Source organism: Eubalaena glacialis, chromosome 3 (genome assembly GCF_028564815.1).
Source record: "Eubalaena glacialis isolate mEubGla1 chromosome 3, mEubGla1.1.hap2.+ XY, whole genome shotgun sequence".
Classification (NCBI taxonomy): Eukaryota; Metazoa; Chordata; class Mammalia; order Artiodactyla; family Balaenidae; genus Eubalaena; species Eubalaena glacialis.
Window position 1 is genome coordinate 4156785 of NC_083718.1, and position 8243 is coordinate 4165027.

The following is an 8243-nucleotide window of genomic DNA, read 5'->3' on the forward strand; positions in this document are numbered from 1 at the left end:
CTTCACAGGACTTCAAAGGGTTTTCATTCGTATCTTGACATGGGCAAGCCATAGACTTTAGGACCTAAAATGGCTTTATAAACTGCAAGTCGACCCCAGGACTCCCAGTAAGACTATTTACTTCTGCCACTGCTATTTCCTTCATTTGAGCACTCCAACAGCTGACACTGATAACTACCATTTGCCGGGAACCATCTCTATGCCAGTCATTACAACAGACATGATTTGTGATTATCTCTGATATGTACAATGACAGAAAAAGATGGATGTAACTATCACCATTTACAGAAGAAAAAAGAGATGTTCAGCTAAGGAAAGCAACACTTTGGAGGTTCCTTGGCTAGAAAACGGTGTTGTCAAAACCTAAGCCCGAGGTGGATCCAATGTGTATGGCTCTTTCCACTAGGATGTACCACAGTAATGATGACCTAAAAAGGACTGCACAGTTCAGAAGTCTGCTAGACAGTCACTGTGATAACCCATGCCGTGTAAAAGTCAGGAAGGTTACACATTATTTCTGCTTTATCCAAGGGCTACCAATAATAGCAACACTTATGGAGTGCTTTCTCCATGACAGGCATTTCTCACACTTGATCCAATTTAATCTTCAAGATATACTCATGACACAGGTACTGATTTATCTAATGTTTCACGGATCAGTCTAAATAACGTGCCCAAGATTAACAACCTTATCAGTGACAGGGGTGTGGCCCTAGTGTCTTGAGGTTTGGGTGCCATTTCTGAGCCACCATACACCCTAAGAAGCCAGGGTCCAGCTGCCAGGGGTTCAGCCTTTGGAGCAGGGGATTCTGAAGCAAAAAACATGTAGCATATCTTTGAAGAAGAACTCCACTGAAATCTGCCCTTTTAGTTGGGATACATTTCAAACGTTGAGGCCTAGAAAATATCTTTAATAAAAGTGTCTTGCTTTTCTTTCAGCCCTTCCCTGGATTCCCATTTAAATCCTTTTATCTTATCTCTGAATTGTCTATCTGATAGTGAGAATTCTTGCTTGAAAACAGAGTTTAGCAATGTATCTTAGCTAATCCAAACCCTAATTTTTCATAATTAGAAATCGATAGAGGTTCTCACAGCAAAATTAGGCCAAAAGATAGGACTTTTTACTGTTATAAGTCACAAAATGAAGCACTGTTTCTAGATCATTATTCCATAGACAATTCCTTTTAGCCATAGAAGTTTGTCTTGAGAACAAAGATTCTACTTGAAATAATAAATTTGATTAAAAAATAAATAAAGTAGGTCCTGGCAGAGTAGGGAAGTGAGTTCTCTTGGTGGGCAGATAGAAAAATCATAAGGATGTGAGCCGTGAGGGTGATGAGATAAAGGGACTAAATGTAAGGTTTTGAACACTTTTTATTTAATTATTCAATTTTTAAACATGTAACAGTAACTTGTGCTAGATACTATTCTAAGTGCTTTATAAACATTGATTAGTTTAATCTTCACAACAGCCCTGTAAGGTAGGTACTGGCTTTATCTCTCATTTTCCAGCTGAAGAAACTGAGGCACAGCGAGAGGAAGAGCTGAGCTGGGACCCAGGCTAAGCTCTCTGCTCCCAAGTCCCTGCTCTTAACCAGCTTTACGCTGTTTTATTAGTGGTGATGCATACTCCTAATTAGACAGTGAGGGCGTGGAAACTAAGATATAGTCACTTAATGCCTTGACCAACAATTTTGGAATATATTATAGTACAGGTTAAATCTAGTTGAATGTCTTCTCAAAGAATAGATTGTACAGTAAATTTTTAAAACATTGCTTTTCCTCCTGGTAATAGAAACCTTGATCTACCTAGTTTATTAAAAAGAATCTCTCTTCTCTCTTTCCTTTTCTCTCTCTTCCTTCTTTCTTTCTCTCACTCTTTTCTGCCTCATTATGCTTTAGGTCTGTGGTTGATTAATATGTACAGGACAGGGAGCAAAGAGGTAACGTGGTGGTGAATGTAGTTTATGAACAGACCTCTCACACAGAAACATTCACACTTACTATGGGATAGACCAGTTGCAGTCATCATACTCTCCCTGGAAGCCCCATATACCTTTGCTCCTGTAGCCATATTTGAGGACATACTGTTTAGCAGATACAGCAAGTCTCCTACATACGAACAAGTTCCGTTCCGAGAGTGCATTCATAAGTCCAATTTGTTCGTAAGTCCAACAAAGTTAGCCTAGGTACCCAAATAACACAATCAGCTATATAGTACTGTGCTGTAATAGGTTTATAATACTTTTCACACAAATAATACATAAAAGACAAACAAACACAAAAAATAAACATTTTTAATCTTACAGTACAGTACCTTGGAAAGTACAGTAGTATCAGCTACTTCACTGCTGCTTTTACACTTGCTTCTGGACATCCTGGGCTTGAAATAAAGATACTGTACTACTGCACTGTATACAGTACTGTACAGTAAAGTACACAAAAGCACAACCACTTGTAGAGGATGCACGCACGTGACAACATACGCCAGACCCGTGAACTAACTTACGTAATTGGACATGCAGAGGTACATTCGCATCTTTGAAAGTTCACAACTTGAAGGTGCGTATGTAGGGGACTTACTGCACTGTTATAGAAGCTAAGTGTAAAAGAATGAATTAAACAGGTAAGATCTGTGCCTTCATGGAATGTATTATTCTAGAGGGAGGAGGTGGATAATAAGAGAAAGAGAAAAACAAAATGTGAGATGGTGCTAATAGCTATGGCGTAAAATAAACAGAGAAGCAGAGTAGTGAATGTCTGGGAAAGGGAGGAAGCAGGGCCTGTAGATTCAGATGGGAGGTCGGAGAAGCCCTCCGTCAGTCAAGACAGGAAGTGGGAGGACCCAAGCCAGCAGATACTAGGGGAAGCACTGCAGACAGAGGAAAGGTCAAGGGCACGGGTTCTGAGGCAGCAGCGTGCCTGGAGCGGGAGCCTTCAGATACCTTGGTTAAGGATCTGATTTTTTTTTTTCAAAGTATGTCCTTTTTTTAAAAATTTTTTTTAATTTATTTTTTTGGCTGCTTTGGGTCTTCGTTGCTGCGCATGGGCTTTCTCTAGTTGCAGTGAGCGGGGGCTACACTTCGTTGCGGTGCGCGGGCTTCTCATTGCGGTGGCTTCTCTTGTTGCAGAGCACGGGCTCTAGGCGCATGGGCTTCAGTAGTTGCAGCACATGTGGGCTCAGTAGTTGCGGCTCTCAGGCTCTGGAGTGCAGGTTTAGTTGCTCCACGGCATGTGGGATCTTCCCGGACCAAGGATCGAACCCCTCTCCCCCGTGTTGGCAGGCGGATTCTTAACCACTGCACCACCAGGGAAGTCCCGAGGATCTGATTTTTACCCTAAGGGCAATCGCTATAAGGCCTTGAGCAGACGAATGACATTGTTCTGGCTGTTCTAATAGGACCACTCTCACTGCTTCACGGAAAACAGATTTAAGTGGAGCAAGAACAGACATAGAAGAAGGATTCGTAGACTTAAGGCCCATCATCCATCTGAGATGATGGTGGCTTTGCCCAAGACGATGATGAGAAGCAGGTGAGAAGTCAGATTCTGAATTTATTTTGAAAGGAGAGTCGACAGGTTTGCTGAAGAACTGGATATGGGCAAGGAAAGAAAGAATGACTCTGCTTTGATCAAATATGTGAAGGGAAAGACCATTTTCTTAAATGGGGAAAATGTAGGAGGAGCAAGTTTGCTGGGTTTCAGGAACTCTGATTAGGACTTGTTAAATCCAAGATGACTTTTAAACACCCAAGTGAATACGGGGATGGTATTCAGGGCAGAGGGGCAAAGTGGAGATTTCATTTATGAGTCATCAGCATGTAGATGGCATTTAAACCAGTGAGACAGGATGAGATCACACAGGGAGGGAATATAGATAAAAAGGGAAGTGGTCCGAAGACCAAATCCTGGGCAGCTCCAAAACTTACAAGAAAATGGGAAGGAACCAGAGAAATAGACAGAAAGGGAGCAGCCAGAGAGGTGGAAGGAAGATCAAGATTGTTGGTGTCCTTCAAGGTATGTAGAAGGAGGCTTTCAAGTGATTCAACCAGGAGTCATGGCCAGAGATGCCCATGCCTATCTTTCAAAGCAACATAGGGTACTGAGGACTGTATCCTCCATCCTTTTGAATAAACACTCAGATACTTCAGTACCAACAGTTTGCAGAAACAGGGAGTAGAGGCGGTGGTAGACAGTTACACAACATTCTCAGGACAACTTCCTTAGACTAGAACCATCAAGATTTTTCACAGAATCCATCCCAAGAAGCAACATCAGCTTCACAGGGGATGGGGAAGCCATTAAATACTGCGAAAGACACAGAAAGACCTGAGTGACAGCATTGTAAGTTTCTCACAGGAAATAGGGTTATTTGTTGTACTGCATATGAAGGAAAGTGTCAATGTAATAAAAATATATATATGTGTGGAGTGAAAATATATATGTGAGGGCAAGTGAAGCTTGAGAAATGCCCTCTGACAGGTCAGCACGAGGTCCTGCAAGGTGGAGAAGGGATCGGTGAGGTCTGAGAGGATCCAGAAAGTTTCGTTCTTTCAAGTTGACATTGGAAATGGACCTTGAAGGCTTTGTTTTCCAGGCAATACAAGAAAGCTATCCAGGCAGAAGGAAGAGTCTGCATAAAGGCGTGGAGGAAGGTTTCTGGGGGTGGGAGGGAGGATGAGTAGTAGGGTGAACGAGCTAGAGGAAGAAGAGGGTCAGAGGAGGGGAGACAGGAGTCAGGAGGGCCGCCTCCCTATGGAGTGACAGATAAAGAAAGAGAAGAGGATCATATTGGATTGGTATTTGTTTTATGTATCACTGCTCAGCTATAATGAATACGTGACGTGAATAATGATTCTGGGCTCTGTAGAAGGCTCCAGACCAAGTCTTGGTGCTTTGCCTAAAAAATTGCAGCTTACAGTTTTGAAATACCTAGAAGCTCCAGGCCTTCAGGAAACCAGGAATTAAGCTACTTTTCACTATTATTCAGACTCAGGGACTAAACCAACGTGGGCAAAAGGCGGAAGGATCATATGATTAGCTGAAATATGCAGGGGATGGATGGATGGATGGCGAGAGGAAGTCTGAGCAGAAATGAAACTTCAAACGAGAGAAACCAAAAAATATAGACTGAACGCTCGCTAAATGTATAATTTAGCTATTCAAAACTTTCAATGCTACATTTTGTTCAAGCTAAGTACAAGCAAAACTAAGAGGTATTTCACTGGAATCCTTCAACATTCAACAGTGAAACATTTTCAAAGGGCACAGGTTTTGTTTTTAAGAGTTTGTCATTTTTTTGTAACTTTTTTTTTGCATTCTGCGCTAATAAAAAAGAAATATGAAAGTATTTAGAAAAGAGAATCAAAGAACAAAGACCTAAATCTACACTACACTAATTCTTACACTTCCTTTTTACAAATTTACTATGAGTGCTATGTCTTATTTCTCTACCTCATCTGAGAAACCAAATCACTTCTACTTTTTGGAATTTGTATAAAAATGTATAACTTAAATATTCAATTTATTATTGAAGATAATAATAAATAAGAGTAAAATAACATCATATATATAATCAATAATATACATAATAATAAGTAATAGTATCAGTAAATTGTGTTACTTATATGGTTACACATAGAAATCAACATTAACACAGAAACCAAAAATGATTCATACCACTCAAATTAAAGAAAATTGTATTATTTGGTTTAATTTTTAAGTATAAAAGGAAAGATAAAATAGAATAGAATAAACAGTAAGACCAGAACAAGTGGTCCCAAATAAATAGGATAGGAAGAACTCTAGCTGCCTAAAACAAGTATTTCTGAGGAGGAAATTTTCACTAATCAAGGAGATCTAAATTAAGCCAAATCTCACTTTGTTTTGATATTTTTGTTTTCAATTGTTTGAGCACCTAGCATTTTGTTTGATCCATATTTTGATCGTGTTTTATACAGAGGGAAATGCCAATTGATAGGCTTGTTTTCTGTTCATCTTTTTCATGAAGAAAAAAGAAATATGGAAGGAAATTGTTCCTGGGAAGAGAGAGGATTGGGGGCCGGGGTGGGGGGGAGACAGTTGACCTTGAGATCAGTTCAGTCCTTCCACTTAGGAGCCCCTGACCTTGGGGCTGCCTCTCAGGTTTTCTGAGCCACAGTTTCCTGACACTAGTCTTGCTTATTTTATAGGTGCCTTAGTCTCTTTACTGATTAAATCGATGTGATATGTGACAACGATACCCATTTCCAGGACTGCCCGGAGAATCAAATGGGTGAATGTAAGGAAATATGCATTGGAATTGTGAAGTCTCAGACCCAGTTTTGTTGGTATTTTGCTGGTGAACAGAAAAAGAAATGCTTGTCCATTAATGCCTCAACAACACACAATATTTAAAGAACAACTCAAATCTGAGTCATTAACAGATAAAATGTTTAAAGTATGATTATCCTCAAAATGTTAAATTTTATAAATGAAAAGTCACATCTGGAATTCGCTTTGATTTTAAAAGGGACTAACACAGTTACAGTAAGTAACCCATTAGTATGATTAAAAACTAATCCCCTCCATTTACGATAAAGTTCAGATTCCCCTCCCAGGCTTCCGGCGCTACCCACCTCCACACTGCCCACTTCCCCTGGACTTTACCTTCCCATTTGTTCTGCAGTTTAGATTGTAAGCTCCTATCCAGCATGGTTTTATTTCTACAGAAGATCCTGTTAATATACCATCAAATCTACACAAGTGTAGGCCTGTAGTTCCTTTTTTTTTTACCAAGAGCCCAGGCTGAGATGAGGTCTTTCTCTGCTTATGGGTAAATTTTTCTATACCTCCTTCTAACTGGGCCTGTGACCCTTTGAGAGTCAGGGGAAGACAAGATGGAATCATTCTAACTCCCTACTTTGAGCTACACTCAAAGCCCTTTTCTCCTGTGTAAGTGGACACCTCTCCCAATATTCCACTTTGCATCTTTTTGTCAAGAAGGATCGTGCAATGTCCTGTTGGTATTTCTGGTCCCGAGAAAGACTCCTCTATTAATTAAATGAAGAGAAGGAAAACTTCTGTCCTAAAATTTAAAATTATGAGTGAGATCTTAAAGGAAATATGGTTACAATTTTCTGCCATGGATATGTTCACTGTAAGTTACAGGTATTTCGAAAGTACCTGACAATATTATTGTGTTAGTAGCATCTAACAATGGGTGATTCCTCTGTTCTGACTGAACATCTAGGTTATTCAAAACTTGTCATTACTACAAAATACAGTTGCCATATGATCCAGCAATCCCACTCCTGGGCATATACCCAGACAAAACTATAATTCAAAAGATACATCCACCCCTATGTTTATAGCAGCACTATTTACAATGGCCAAGACATGGAAGCTGCCTAAGTATCTATAGACAGAGGAATGGATAAAGAAGATGTGGTATGTGTATACAACGGAATATTACTCAGCCATAATAAAGAATGAAGTAATGCCATTTGCAGCAATGTAGATGGACTTAGAGATGACCATACTAAGTGAAGTAAGTCAGAAAGAAAAAGACAAATACCATATGATATCACCTATATGTGGAATCTAAAATATGACACAAATGAACTTCTCTATGAAGCAGAATCACAGACATAGAGGACAGACTTGTGGTTGCCAAAGAATGGGGGGATAGGTTTGGAGTTTGGGATTAGCAGATGCAAACTATTATATAAGGGATGGATAAATGGCAAAGTCCTACTATATAGTACAGGGAACTATATTCAATATCCTGTGATAAACCATAATGCAAAAGAATATGAAAAAGAATATATATATATGTATAACCGAATCACTTTGCTGTACAGCAGAAACTAACACAACATTGTAAATCAACTATACTTCAATAAAAATTTTAAAAAGAAGTTATCTAGTTATTATTTCTATCAGAGTTTACATACAGGATTCTGATAAGTGTTTGAGAACTTTGTAGACCAAAATTCAATCAGGGCATTGCTGAGTTCTGAGTGCTTGAATTTCTACAGTTAGTCCCAGTGTAAATCACTGATGGACATCACTTTGTGTTAGTGGCAGGAAGTGGTGTTGAACACCTTTTGTATTTCACATAATACATATTTTCTGTACTAAGTGTCTGAAAGTAAAATGTTCTCCAAGTTGATTTAAAACACACACACATTAATATTATATTATTTAGGCAAACTGATTTGAATGAAAAAAAAAAATGAAACACCCAGGAAAGGAGTCTTAGA